Source organism: Halichoerus grypus, chromosome X (genome assembly GCF_964656455.1).
Source record: "Halichoerus grypus chromosome X, mHalGry1.hap1.1, whole genome shotgun sequence".
In the NCBI taxonomy this organism is placed as follows: Eukaryota; Metazoa; Chordata; class Mammalia; order Carnivora; family Phocidae; genus Halichoerus; species Halichoerus grypus.
This window is the reverse complement of record NC_135727.1, coordinates 115,667,555-115,680,392: the sequence shown is the minus strand read 5'-3', so window position 1 is coordinate 115,680,392 and position 12,838 is coordinate 115,667,555. Positions and strand designations below refer to the sequence as shown.

At 38.3% G+C, this 12,838-nt stretch overlaps 1 long non-coding RNA gene and 1 other non-coding gene across 5 annotated transcripts in view; both read right to left on the bottom strand.

Moving 5' to 3' along the window:
* Window positions 1-12,838, bottom strand: part of LOC144380556 (uncharacterized) — a 945,783-nt gene that overhangs the window by 207,680 nt on the left and 725,265 nt on the right. The gene's annotated exons all lie outside the window — the stretch shown is intronic.
* On the bottom strand, window positions 2,355-2,458 carry LOC118555600 (U6 spliceosomal RNA). The gene has a single exon (XR_004927081.1). It is a non-coding gene; the product is annotated as a U6 spliceosomal RNA (small nuclear RNA).

Here is a 12,838-nt window from a genome sequence, read left to right as displayed (position 1 = left end):
AGCTCATCTTTTACTAATTAGCCAAAATGACTTTTTAAAACTGTAAATCTGATCACATTATTTCCTTGCTCAAAACTTCAATGGCTTGCTATCATAATCAGAATAGAAAAGAAATTCTTACTGTGGCCCAAGGGCCTTGGTTCCAGTTACTATTGCTGTATAGTAAATCACTTCAAAACTTAGTGACTTGAAACACAACTGTTTTATACTTTAGAAACTCGGGGCAGGTGTTGACTGGTTGGTTCTTCTGCCTGATGATGGAGTCAACCGAAGTCACTCAGAGGACTCAGTCAGTGGATAGGCTGATCTGGACAGTCTAAGTTTCATTCACATGTCTGTCTGGCTCCTTGGTGGGATGAATGGAAATCTAGGTTTAGCTGGAACTCTTGACTGGAGTGCTTAAATGTGACCTCTCCAGCATGACAGTCTCAGCATAGTTGAAGCAAGTATCCAAGAAACCAAGTGAAACCTGCATGGTCATTTTAAGACCCTGCCTTGGAAAGTGTTTAGTGTCACAATTCTCTATTGGTTGAAGCAGTTCAAAGCCCACCAGCTCCAAAAGGAGGTAACTTAGAGCCCACTTCTTAAAGAGAGGAGTGTCAAAGAATTCGTGGCTATTAAAAAAAAAAAAAACTGCCATAGCCTGACATAGCCTAGCTCCTATGATATTTATCACCTCATCTCCAGCTTCTCTCTGCCTTGTTCACTCTGTTTGAGTCACACTGAAACGCTCCAAACTTTCTTGTGCCTTAGAGCCTTTGCTCTGGCAGTTTTCTCTGCTTTGAATGTTTTCCTTCAGATCCTTGCATACCTTACTCTTTCATTTCATTCAGGTCTCTGCTCAAATGTTCCTTCTGTTAGAGCCTTCCCTGACCACTCTATCTGAAATAGTACCCTCCCCTCAATGACTCCATCTCCTTACCCTCTGTTATTTTCTTTACAGACACACCCAACCCTGTATCACATTTATTTATTTTTTAGCTGTGTATCAGTGTCTCATTCATCAGCATATGAGTTTTTTTTTAAAGATTTTATTTATTTATTTGACAGAGAAAGAGACAGCGAGAGAGGGAACACAAGCAAGGGGAATGGGAGAGGGAGAAGCGGGCTTCCCCCTGAGCAGAGAGCCCGATGTGGGGCTCCATCCCAGGACCCTGGGATCATGACCTGAGCTGAAGGCAGACGCTTAACCTACTGAGCCACCCAGGCGCCCCTATCAGCATATAGGTTTTATGAGGACAAGGACTTGGACTGATATGTTCAGTTGTGTCTCTAGCACCTTGAACAGAAACCGACACAAAGTTGCTCCATCATTCCTGTTAAATGAGTGATTGAATTCACTTGCATGTTTTCCATTCCCATTTATAATCCTTCTTTTTCATTTCACTCTGAAGAGAAAATGCATTTCTAGTCTCTTGTCTTTGGGGGTAGTTTTCTACCAATGGTGACTCTTTATCAACTGGCAGTCATTTGATTTTGAAAGACTTTTGATGCAATCATTAAACTTTTGGACAAATACTAGATTTGAGCAGCGGAGTTTATTTCTCTGGTCTTTGATTTGCTTTTTTTTTGTGCTCTCTGTGTGTGTGTGTTTGTGCTTATTAAGCCCAGGCTAGGTAATAGCTTCTTGTTTTCTATGTGCCAAAGTAAAAACCTGAAAATGACTCTTACATTTTTCACTAGAAATATATTTACAAAAATGAAACTTTACAGAAATTGCTTACATAAGACTGCGTTATTAAGTTGCCTCAGGCCCTGTTATAGCATATGCTTTCTCTTACCTGAAGAATACTAGGAAAGAATGTATACATTTACATCCTACTTCATTCCAGAAAGGGATTTGAAGCAGACTATATTCATAATTGGAGAAAATTAGTAAACTGTGGCAAGGCAAAAATAAGGATCCAAAAAGTGAAGAAATATTCCCTCACCCCCAGATATGCCAGTCATTACATTAAAATGTGAAAAAAGAGAAGTTTGCAATAGGAATCTTTTTTTTTTTTGGAATTGCGAAAGTTACATTTGGGTGTTTTAATCATGGAGAAAGACAATGATAGAAATGCATCTATTTATGCTCTTATAGATTAAGCCATGATTGGAATAGACTGATTTAAAAAATGCTTGAGAAATACTGGGCCTTTCAATGGAGTTTTAGGTATTTTTATTTACTTATTTTATATAGATCAATTGGTAATATTTTCATTAGCCTTCTGAGAATTAGCATTCTAAATATGCTGAGTATTACCTCTGGATCCAGTATTATTTTAATGCTCTGTACCAACATTTGCAAGTCTGTTGTACGAATCTTTTTTTTTAATGTTTACATTTTTTTTATTATTATGTTATGTTAATCAAAAAATATGGAACGCTTCACGACTTTGCATGTCATCCTTGTGCAGGGGCCATGCTAATCTCTGTATTGTTCCAATTTTAGTATATGTGCTGCCGAAGCGAGCACTGTTGTACGAATCTTTATTCAGTGCTGGCTTTGCACCTAATTTTTTGCTATTGCTCTATATATGGATTGAAGCAACACAGAAATCAAAAGAAAATTCAATGAACAAAGGATAACATCAGTAGTGTTTGCAGTGCATTCAGCTCAACCATCATTTGGTGAATACTTACTGCATGAGTCATGAACTTAAGGGCATCTATAGACCAAGCAGATAAATTAGTGAAACAGGGCAGATGTATGGAAAATCAATTGCCAGAAATATAATCAAGATTTCTTTGTTTTTACTGAAATACAGCGTGAAGAGATAACATAATAAACACAGATATACTGATGGAGATCATATTTTACCATATACATGGGGAAATGCAAATTGAAAATAGACACAGTAAATTATTAATTATTTTCTTTCATGTTTCATACTTTTTTGATTTGGAACTGGAAAACAGATACTTCTGAGAAAACATGAAGTGTCAGGTCTTATATTTCATATTGTGAGGTACAGGGTAGAATTCATCCTTGAGTCTTCTATCTGATTTTGATATTCAGTTGAATTCAGTTTCAAAACAGAAAGAAGCTCTTCATAAATTGATAGTTCATTTTGAACATGGAAAGGATCATTGCACAGTGTTTTTTATATTTAGGATAAATAAATACAATTATTTCACTTTTAGTATTATATTGCACTGTAGTTCAATAACTTCTATTTGGAGCTCCCAATTCACACTATCAGTGATAGATGAGGAAGATGAACTGAACAATGCTAGTTTATTCTCCAGTACTTGGAATTTGGGATTCAATTTCATATTCTTGGAAATGTAAAACTGGCTGTGGCTTTTACATTTTTCAATAAAGGAAAGTAGGTGAGATTACTTTCTGACAAATGAAATTCCTAAAGATCCACTTTTTTTTGTGATTAATGAATAAAAAATTGCTCTTTGCTAATGTCCTTGATGAGAAATAGTCAAAATATTTATAGGGGTCATAATGTCAAGTCTTTGATTCAATTTTTGCTGCTAAGTTGAGATGGGCATTTTTTCTTGGGTATCATGAATCAGAGGATATCATCATTTAAAAAAATCATTCAACATCCATTCATGATTAAAAAAAAAACCTCCCAGCTAAACAGGAAACTATTGAAGCAATATAGATCTTTTTGCCCCCGCAGTTCCCTAATAACATTTACATAATGCTAGTGACATAATTACATATTAACAATGCATCATTCATTCTGCTGCCCATGACTCTTTCAGATGTTGTAACTGTGTTTTGTTGATGATGATCACAAATGCAAGTCTTATTCAGAGTATGCAGGAAAATGTGAATAAGCCATTTTCTGGTCATGTTAAATTAATCACTCAATTTTATAGCACAAAGGTAGAACAGCACATCGCTCAACCATATCTTCTCTTGACCTCTTTAGGCCTTCACCACTGCATTCCTAGAATTCAATCTCTTTCAGTATTGACTATACCCCTGTTCTGTACTCAAAGCCACCAGTGGGGAGGAGAGTGGAGGATAGATGAGGGTCCCAGGGCTGAGTGAGAAGAGCAGTCCCATTTGCACAAGTAATGTCTGTCCCTGTCCCACATGGCTTGAGACTGATTTGGGAGAGCACAGAATCATCACATCACATCAATCAGAGGCAAGAAGGGACATGAATATACTGTTGGCATTGTTGAGTGATGGCCTCAAAAGCGTTTGAGGACACAGGCATGACCTCCCTTTGAGTGCCACCAGCAGCTTTGGAGGCTGTGGGGGGGGGCGGGTAGAGGATCAGCTTGTGTGCCAGCAGGGGAACACACATAGTAATGGGTGCCTGCCGCCAACGTTGCCACCTTTGGGTGCTATAGGCTGGAAGCAGCTTTGCCCAAGTGTCAGTGATGGACCATTGATAGCTTAGAGATACTTGTCCTCTGTGTGATATGAGTGAGAGCCATTCCAATCAGCAAGTCTTAGGCAATTTCATGAAAGAAATACCATACTGGCTGGTGGGAACATTGGGCTCATCAGGCTGGCCTCCTGCAACTAGGACCTCAACACCAGCCCATAGATATGATTCCTGGAGGTCTTTGGGGCTTGTGGTTAACCTCATGCAAGAGGTAGCATAGCAGTTCAAAAAGCAACTGGAAGGGAGAATGACAACCAGTGATTGGATCACACACTGGTTCCAGTCTGAGCAAAGTATACACTGCCTGGGAAACATTGTTTGTTGGGCCAGCGCTGGTGCTAGAGGGGAACTTAAAAAATTTCCAGGAAGGCAGCCCTAAGGCCCAGGGCTTCTTATATTTAATACATATTCTTTCATAAAATCTCCAAATGTAAATAATTTGGTGTTAGGCAATTAAATTAATATGTATTTCATAGCAGCATTGCTGATTTTATTCACATTCAAAATAAATCCTAATGACATTGCACTCCCTTTCAAGTTTACTAAATGTTTCATCACATGGTATGTTGGTTAAGAGCACAGATTCTAAAGCTAGAATACTTAGAAATCCCAGCTCTTCTACCTGCTGGCTCTGTGACTTTGAGCAAGTTACTTAACTGCTTTGCACTCCAGCTTCCTCATCTATATAATAGGGAAAATAATAGTACCTATCTCATAATTGTATTGAGTATCAAAAGTGTGAATACATGTAAATACCTAGAACCTTGCCAGGTGTATGATACACACTGCACAGGTATGTGCTAATATTATTGTGTGCTAGTGGTTTCCAACGGGAGTTATTTCACCCTTCAGGGGCATTTAGCAATGTTTGGAGACAGTTTTGGTTGTGTGTATGTGTGTGTGTGTGTGTGTGTGTCTATAGGGGTACCAGGAGCACTACTGGCATCTAATGGCTAGGAGAAAGGGACACTGCTAAACATCCTACAATACCCAGGACAGACCCCACAACAATTATTTGGTCCTAAATGCCAATAATACCAAGGTTGAGAAACCCTGTTGTATATTATTGACAGTTCTTACTATGGTCTGTTTCATAATTGTGTCTTTAACTATATACTTTTTTTAATTGGAATATAATTAATCAACAGTATACTTTTGACACAGGTATACTTTCTTTACAAGATAAACAAGTTACAGTCTTCATTCCCACAGAAAAATATGCTCTCTCATTTATCTTGCAATAGGCTACCCTCTTAATCTTTTGTAGAGAAAGGCAGAAGGAAAATTACTAAGTTTCCTTACTCCCTACAGCCCACTGACAAGTCCTTGAAACAGGCAGAGGGACCTTCCTCTAGGAACCCAGCTGCCTTGATGTTAATACTTTGCTAAGGGCAAAAGGCAATCTTAGCCCAACCCCCAGGACGCTCTAAGTCTACTTTAACATATAAAAATTCTTTTGGAAACTTCCTTTATCTCTACCCCCCAAGATACATGCTGGCAATCATCCTCCAAGCATATACATCAGAAGGGTCTCGTGACTGAGTTTTTACTAAACAGTAATAAATGACCTTTCCTAACAATAGCTAGCCCCCTCAGGATCCTGGAAACCTTGTTTCCAAAATACCTGGGAGGCTTACGCTCTCCCTAACCCCCTGTCAGCTTGAAAGTATATAATGGGCCACTCCTCATGACCCCAGGACAGCTCTGTCTGCCCATGGGTCCCGTCCCCAGGCTTTAATAAAACCACCTTTTTGCACCAAAGATGTCTCAAGAATTCATTCTTGGCCATCCACTTTGAGCCGTAACATCTTTCCTACAACAGGTATAAGAAATATTACTGATCCTCCTTCCTCTATTACAAGTGCGACACAGCAAGTGCAGTAGCAACTCCAAGTCAACAACTGGCTTTAGCGACAGGCAGAAAATAGTAATGGGCTGATAGGGTGGCAGAGAACTGGCTTTAAGTCCTTGAAGCACTCAAATCTAGAAAGAAACCACTTCCATTTTTACCTGTCTCCTCCCTCTTACGTGCCAGAGGACACACTGTCAGTTATTGTTTGAATAGGGATAGAGGTGAGGGAAGGAAAAGGTGAACTAATGGAGAGAAACTCCATCAGTTGATATTTCAAATATATTTGCTCTGTTTCATGCAATTGCAAAAAAAAAAAAAAAAAAAAAAATCATGAGAGGGAATCAGGACAACAACCAAAAAATTGTTATGTGTGTCAAAATTTCTGGGGGTACTTTAGTCCTTAATGAAACCTCCTTACAAGGTGGAGGGTTTTCTGTCTTCAGTACTCATAGTGTAGTCCACAGGCCAGCAACATCACCCAGAGCTTGTTAAAAGGGCAGAATCTCACGCTCCACTTTGGACCTGCTGAATTAGGATCTGTATTTTAACAAGATCTCTAGGTGATTCGTTTGCACATTAAGATTTGAGAAGTGCTGGAATGTTCTTTCTGTCCCTGGCACATTAAAAGCTCAACTTTTTAAGTCAGAAATAGTCCTATTAATAGGCTACAAAAGATGACAGAGGGAAGCATTTTTAATCAATGAGAAAGCTATTTCCCCTTCCTTTAAGTAATTTACATACCATTGAGTTTATTTATAGTTTCTCAAATTACCTGATTTTATAATATATGATCTGTTCATTAAGCTGATGTTATGGTTAATGATTTGTATCATATTTGCAATTTAAAAGTTAAGAATAAAGAGTATCAGTGCTTTGAAAAGGTAATAAAGTGTGTTCTGCTACCGTTGTAACTTGCATACAGGGGGAGAACACACTTGCAATCTTAGCTATGGCATTCCATAGTTCTGATATCTATAATATATATTTATCTGCATAAATCTAGATATGGTAACTCTAAACTTTTATACATTTAGCTGACATTCCCAGGCTGAGACCAAAAGGGAAGTTACAATAAAATTGAATGGTGTTATTTTAATTAAGTACATTTCCTTATTAAATAAATTGGACTTGTAGACCAGGAGACTGCAAATCCTGTTGCCCCCCAGAAACCCAAGCGTGAGCAGCAAAAGGGGAGACTGCTCCTATACTATCTCAGGAGCATTTGAGCCATCACCAGATGCCTGCCTCTGATTTTCATCGCCCTCATTTTTCGTCCTGTCCCCACCCCAAGGGAAGGAGAAGAGGGTGGGTATCTCATTTTCTGGCAAGAAGGCCAGAAGGTGAGCTGTGCAAGTGATGCGAAGTACATATTCATGATTGCTTGCCAAATCTACCATTACTGTCACTTTTCCCCCTACACTCCTGCCAACTCTCCCTAGCCTTTTATTCCTGCTGCCTACTGAAACCAAGTAGATCCCAGAAAACTTGATACAACTGTAAAACTTGAGGCAGATAAAGAATTCAGGCTTTCTAACCAGAAAACAAAAACATTCCCATGCCCTTCTATATTGGGTGATTTCCAAAGTTCTGTAATCTGTGTGCCTTGGAAATGGTCGGGTGTTTTGGGCTGCTAGCCACTAGTAGAAATAAATTTCAAATTTATCTGCTGCTGGTGAAGGATAATGAACATTTTCTTATGAAATTTGGGGCCTTTCTCTCCCCAGCAGATTACGTACTTCTATTGTGCCAGCTTCCATATACTGTCATTATCATTATTAGACACAACAACATCTAAAATACCACCAAAATAAATCTCCTCTCAAATTGCCTTCCTGAAGTGAACTGAGGATATTCTGGCACCCATAAATGCAGAAATGTACACTGCAATGGGCTGTGTGTTGTATCAGACCAAAAATGAAATGAAGAACATATCAAGCTTGAAGGTTTATCAGGAGCTTCTAGATAATTCTGCCACTGTTTCAGTTTAAGTAGTCTCTCATGAAACATTGGATCTCATTAGACTTTCAGCTCTTGAGCCCCAGGATGCATTGTATTTAATTAACTCTTCCTGGCATAAAACTTCTCAGAGGCTCTAAGCCAAATAAAATTCTCTCAAAGGTGATCTCAGAAATCCTTTGATTCTATATATATATATATATATATGCACTTTTATCTTTCAATATGCAAACTCAGACCTTGGGGGAGTTGTGGGTATGGGTATGGAAATAGAGACATCTGTCTTAAAGCCAGTATGAAATCTGGTTTATAGAGAAATTATCTTTATTGCTGTTGAGTGGTTGTGAGCAAGATGCATGCTCATCTTTACATAGGATAGGTGGTGTGGCTAAAGCTTATTGAAACCTTTCTGAAATAACAGAAATCTGTGTTGAATATGCCCAAGTTGTGCATGTCAACTAGTCATATGATTTTAATAACCTCTTTTCTAGGGGTTCTTTTCCTGTTTTGTCCATTTGACATTGTCACAGACTAAACTGTCATTTGAATATGGGGTTTTAAATAAGCAATAATAATAAGAGTAATAATAAGTAACAGTGGTCATTTCTATCTTTTGAACCTGTTTCACAAGATGTAAGAGATTAGAAAATCCCTTTTCAGTCAGGGTCTTTAAAGTAGAAGCTTCAGAGAAGAGTTTAAAAATCCTCCAAAACAAAATCTCTTGCTTAAACATGTCAATCAATGAGAGATTAAAGGGAAAGGGGGCAGAACAGCAGTGAGGAGATGGCAGTGATGGAAAAGAGTGTACCTGCAGCTTTTGCAAAGCTGGTAATGTTCTCTTTCTGATCTGGATGCTGATAACATAAGCGTGTTCAGTTTGTGAAACTTTATCATGCTATGCACTTATTATCAATGCATTTTTCTTGATGTATGTTTTAATAAAAAGTAACAAACAAAAAACCCAAACATGTAGTTTATGAAGGTGGTCCAAGGAATCATGAAGGTAAACCATGGTGAGGGCCAGGGTAGGATAATGTCACCTGAAATGGCAAGAAGATACATTAAATGGGCTTGACCAGGTCAGTAGCCAGAGTTTCTGGAGAAAAGTCTAAAAGGGCTGGAGGGAAGATGGAGACGGTAGATAATGGTGGGGAGGGGGATCGTGAATCAGGATGCTAGAACTCAAAGGGAGTTGAAACAGGATGCCAACCCAGGAGACAAGTTTGCCTGGATCACAGACTATTGTTAAAAGGCATTCAGCAGGAATTAGCATAGATCTGGGCAGCAGAGGAAGTAGGGCTGGGTCTCTTCTTCCCAATTCAGAAAGTGGCAGAGATCCTAGCCAGGCTCTTGAATGGGACCTAGTACTCATTTAGAAGGTGGAATTGTCAATTACACAGGAAACATTGGTTCCCAGAACATGTCCTCTGAGACTCAAAACTTGGTTATCTTGGCATCTCCTTGAGCACTTCCAAGTGAGAAAGAGTCCCTTTTGGGTACTGTTTGATCTACCATCCCAGTTAAGGATGAGATTCTGTGGCCATCCCTACCAAACCAGATGGTAGGATGGATCTGCCAATTTTTCACTCCACAAACACTTGTTGAGTACCTACTATAGGCCAGGAGCTATTTTAGGTGCTGAGGAGGCAATGAATAAAGCAGAGAAAATCCCTGCCCCTTGAAACTTACACCATGTTAATGACACTAATACACTACAGCTCAAGGCTTTTTTATTTACAGTTTTATAAGTGAAGAAAAAATCTGTTGAGATTTATCAAAACACTGCAATGGCTAACATGTACACAAGTATGTCCACTGGTTAACCTAGGCATGTATACACATAAAAAGGATATCACACATATGCAGGTTCTTTGTTTACTGTCAGTCCAAGGAGAGTACATTTCACAGGGTCCAAAACACCCAGGTTTAAGGCTTATGGTTTAAGACCTCTCCCTCTTTCTTACTGGGTGAGGGTGAGCAGTTTGCTTACCCTCTCTAGGTCCCAATTTTCTCACTTATGAAGTGAGAATAATTTGAGTACCTATATTACAAGTTTGTGATGAGGGTTAATATATTTATCTTAGTTACTAACTAATAATAATAATATTTATAATTATTCAATAAAAGGTAATACATTCTGAATGGCTCAATACTTTCAAGTCTTCTAGCTTTCTTGAGCCCCTCTTTTTATATGAGTGCCATGCAAACTTTCTCAAACTTCTCAAGCTTTCATTTCTATGCTGTGGAATGCCCAGGGTCTGTTACAGCATTTATACAGATTGTTGAGGTGGGGAGACTTACAGTTTCCTGGGCAACTGAATTCCTCCTTGCAAATCCTCGATCTGCTCTCACCATCTTGTCTCTTCCAACTTGTCCCATGGATAGACAACTCTATTTTTACCTTCATTCCCTTCACACATCACTAACACAGGGTTGTTGGGTGCAATAGACTGTGATCAAAGATTTGGAGACAACCAAGGGAGCCCAGGGCATTGCCCAGAACAGGAGTACCGTCTTCATGGAGAACTCCTCACTCACCACTTTCCCTTTCTTAAAACTTGGCTTCTTCCCTAAGTTCTCTTTATATTACTCTTCATATCGAATCCATCAGGAAGTTCTGTTGGCTTTACCCTCAAAATGTATAAAGCATGAACTTTAAAAAAATTTTATTTTTTAAAATTTTAATTCCAGTATATTTAACATACACTGTTATATTAGCTTCAGGTGTGCAATATAGTGATTCAACAATTCTATACATTACTCAGTGCTCATCACCATAAGTGTATTCTTAATCTCCTTCACCCGTTTCATTCATCCTCCCACCCACCTCCCCTCTGGTAACCATTAGTTTGCTCTCTATAATTAAGAGTGTTTTTTGGTTTGTCTCTTTCTTCTTTGTTCTTTTTTTGTTTCTTAAATTCCACATATGAGTGAAATGATATGGTATTTGTCTTACTCTGACTGACTTATTTCACTCAGCGTAATACTCTCTCAATCCATCCATGTTGTTGCAAATGGCAAGATTTTATTCATTTTTATGGCTGAGCAATATTCCATTGCGTGTGTATATATGTACATACATATATATACATATATATATGCCACATCTTCTGTTTACATTCAAACTAATTATTGATAGCTATGTAATTATTGCCATTTTGTTACTTGTTTTATGGTTGTTTTTGTAGTTCTTCTCTCTTTCTTTCTTCTCTTCTTCTCTTCTCTGTTGGTTTGCTGGCTTCTTTTAGTGATATGCTTGGATTCCTTTCTCTTTATTTTTTGCATATCTATTACTGTTTTTTGGTTTGTGGTTACCACTTGGTTTGTATATAACATTTTCTGCATATATCAGTCTATATTAAGTTGGTGATCGCTTAAGTTTGAACCCATTCTTTACTTTTCTCACTCCCACGTTTTAGTTATATGGTGTCATACTTTACAGCCTTTTATTTTGTGAATCCCTTGACTGATTTTTAGACATACACTTAATTTTTACTGCTTTTTTGCTTCCTACTTTTCTTACTCCTACTTATGGTCTTTCCTTTCCACTCAAGGAGTCCCCTTTAACATTTCTTGTAAGGCTAGTTTAGTGGTCATGAATTCCTTTAACTTTTGTTTGGGAAATTCTGGACCTCTCCTTCTATTCTGAATGGTAGCCTTGCTGAGTAGAGTAGTTTTTTTCCCTTTTAGCACTTTGAATATATCATGCCACTGTCTTCTAGCCTGCAATGTTTCTGTTGAGAGATCAGCTGATAGCTTTATGGGTTTTCCCTTGTACATAATTGTTTTCTTTTCTCTTCCTGCTTTTAAAATTCTCTTTATCGGGCGCCTGAGTGGCTCAGATGGTTAAGCGTCTGCCTTCGGCTCAGGTCATGATCTCAGGGTCCTGGGATCGAGTCCCACATCGGGCTCCCTGCTCCTTGGGAGCCTGCTTCTCCCTCTGCCTCTCTCTCTCTGTCTCTAATGAATAAATAAATAAAATCTTTAAAAAAAAAATAAATAAAATTCTCTTTATCACCACTTTTTGCCATTTTAATTACTATGTGTCTTGATGTGGACTCCCTTGGGTTGATTTTGTTGGGGTAATCTCTGTGTCTCCTGGATCTCGATTTCTGTTTCCTTCCACAGATTCAGGAAGTTTTCAGCTATTATTTTTTTAAATAAATGTTCTGCCCCTGTTTTCTCTCTCTTCTTCTTGGTTCCCTATAATGTGAATGTTATAATGCTTGATGGTGTTCCCTTAGTCTATTCTCATTTATTATTATTTTTTCTCTCTCTCTGCTGTTCAGCTCGATTGCTTTCTGTTACTCTGTCCTCCAGGTCACTGATCTGTTCATCTGCTTCCTCTAGTCTACTGTTCATTCCCTCTAGTCTATTTTTAATTTCAGTTATTAAGTTTTTCCTTAGATTGGCTCTTTTTTTATGTGTTCTATTTCTTTGTTGAGTGTCTCACTGAGATCCTCCACTCTTTTCTCAAGTCTAGTGAGTATCTTTATGATTATTACCTTACATTCCCTATCAGGCATATTACTTATCTCCATTTCATTTAGCTCACTTGTTGTGATTTTTGTCCTGTTCTTTCATTTGGGAAACATTACTCTGTCTCCTCATTTTGTCTACCTCTCTGTGTCTGTTTCTATGTGTTAGGAAAGTCAGCTACATCTTCTGCTCTTGAAAGTAGTGTCCT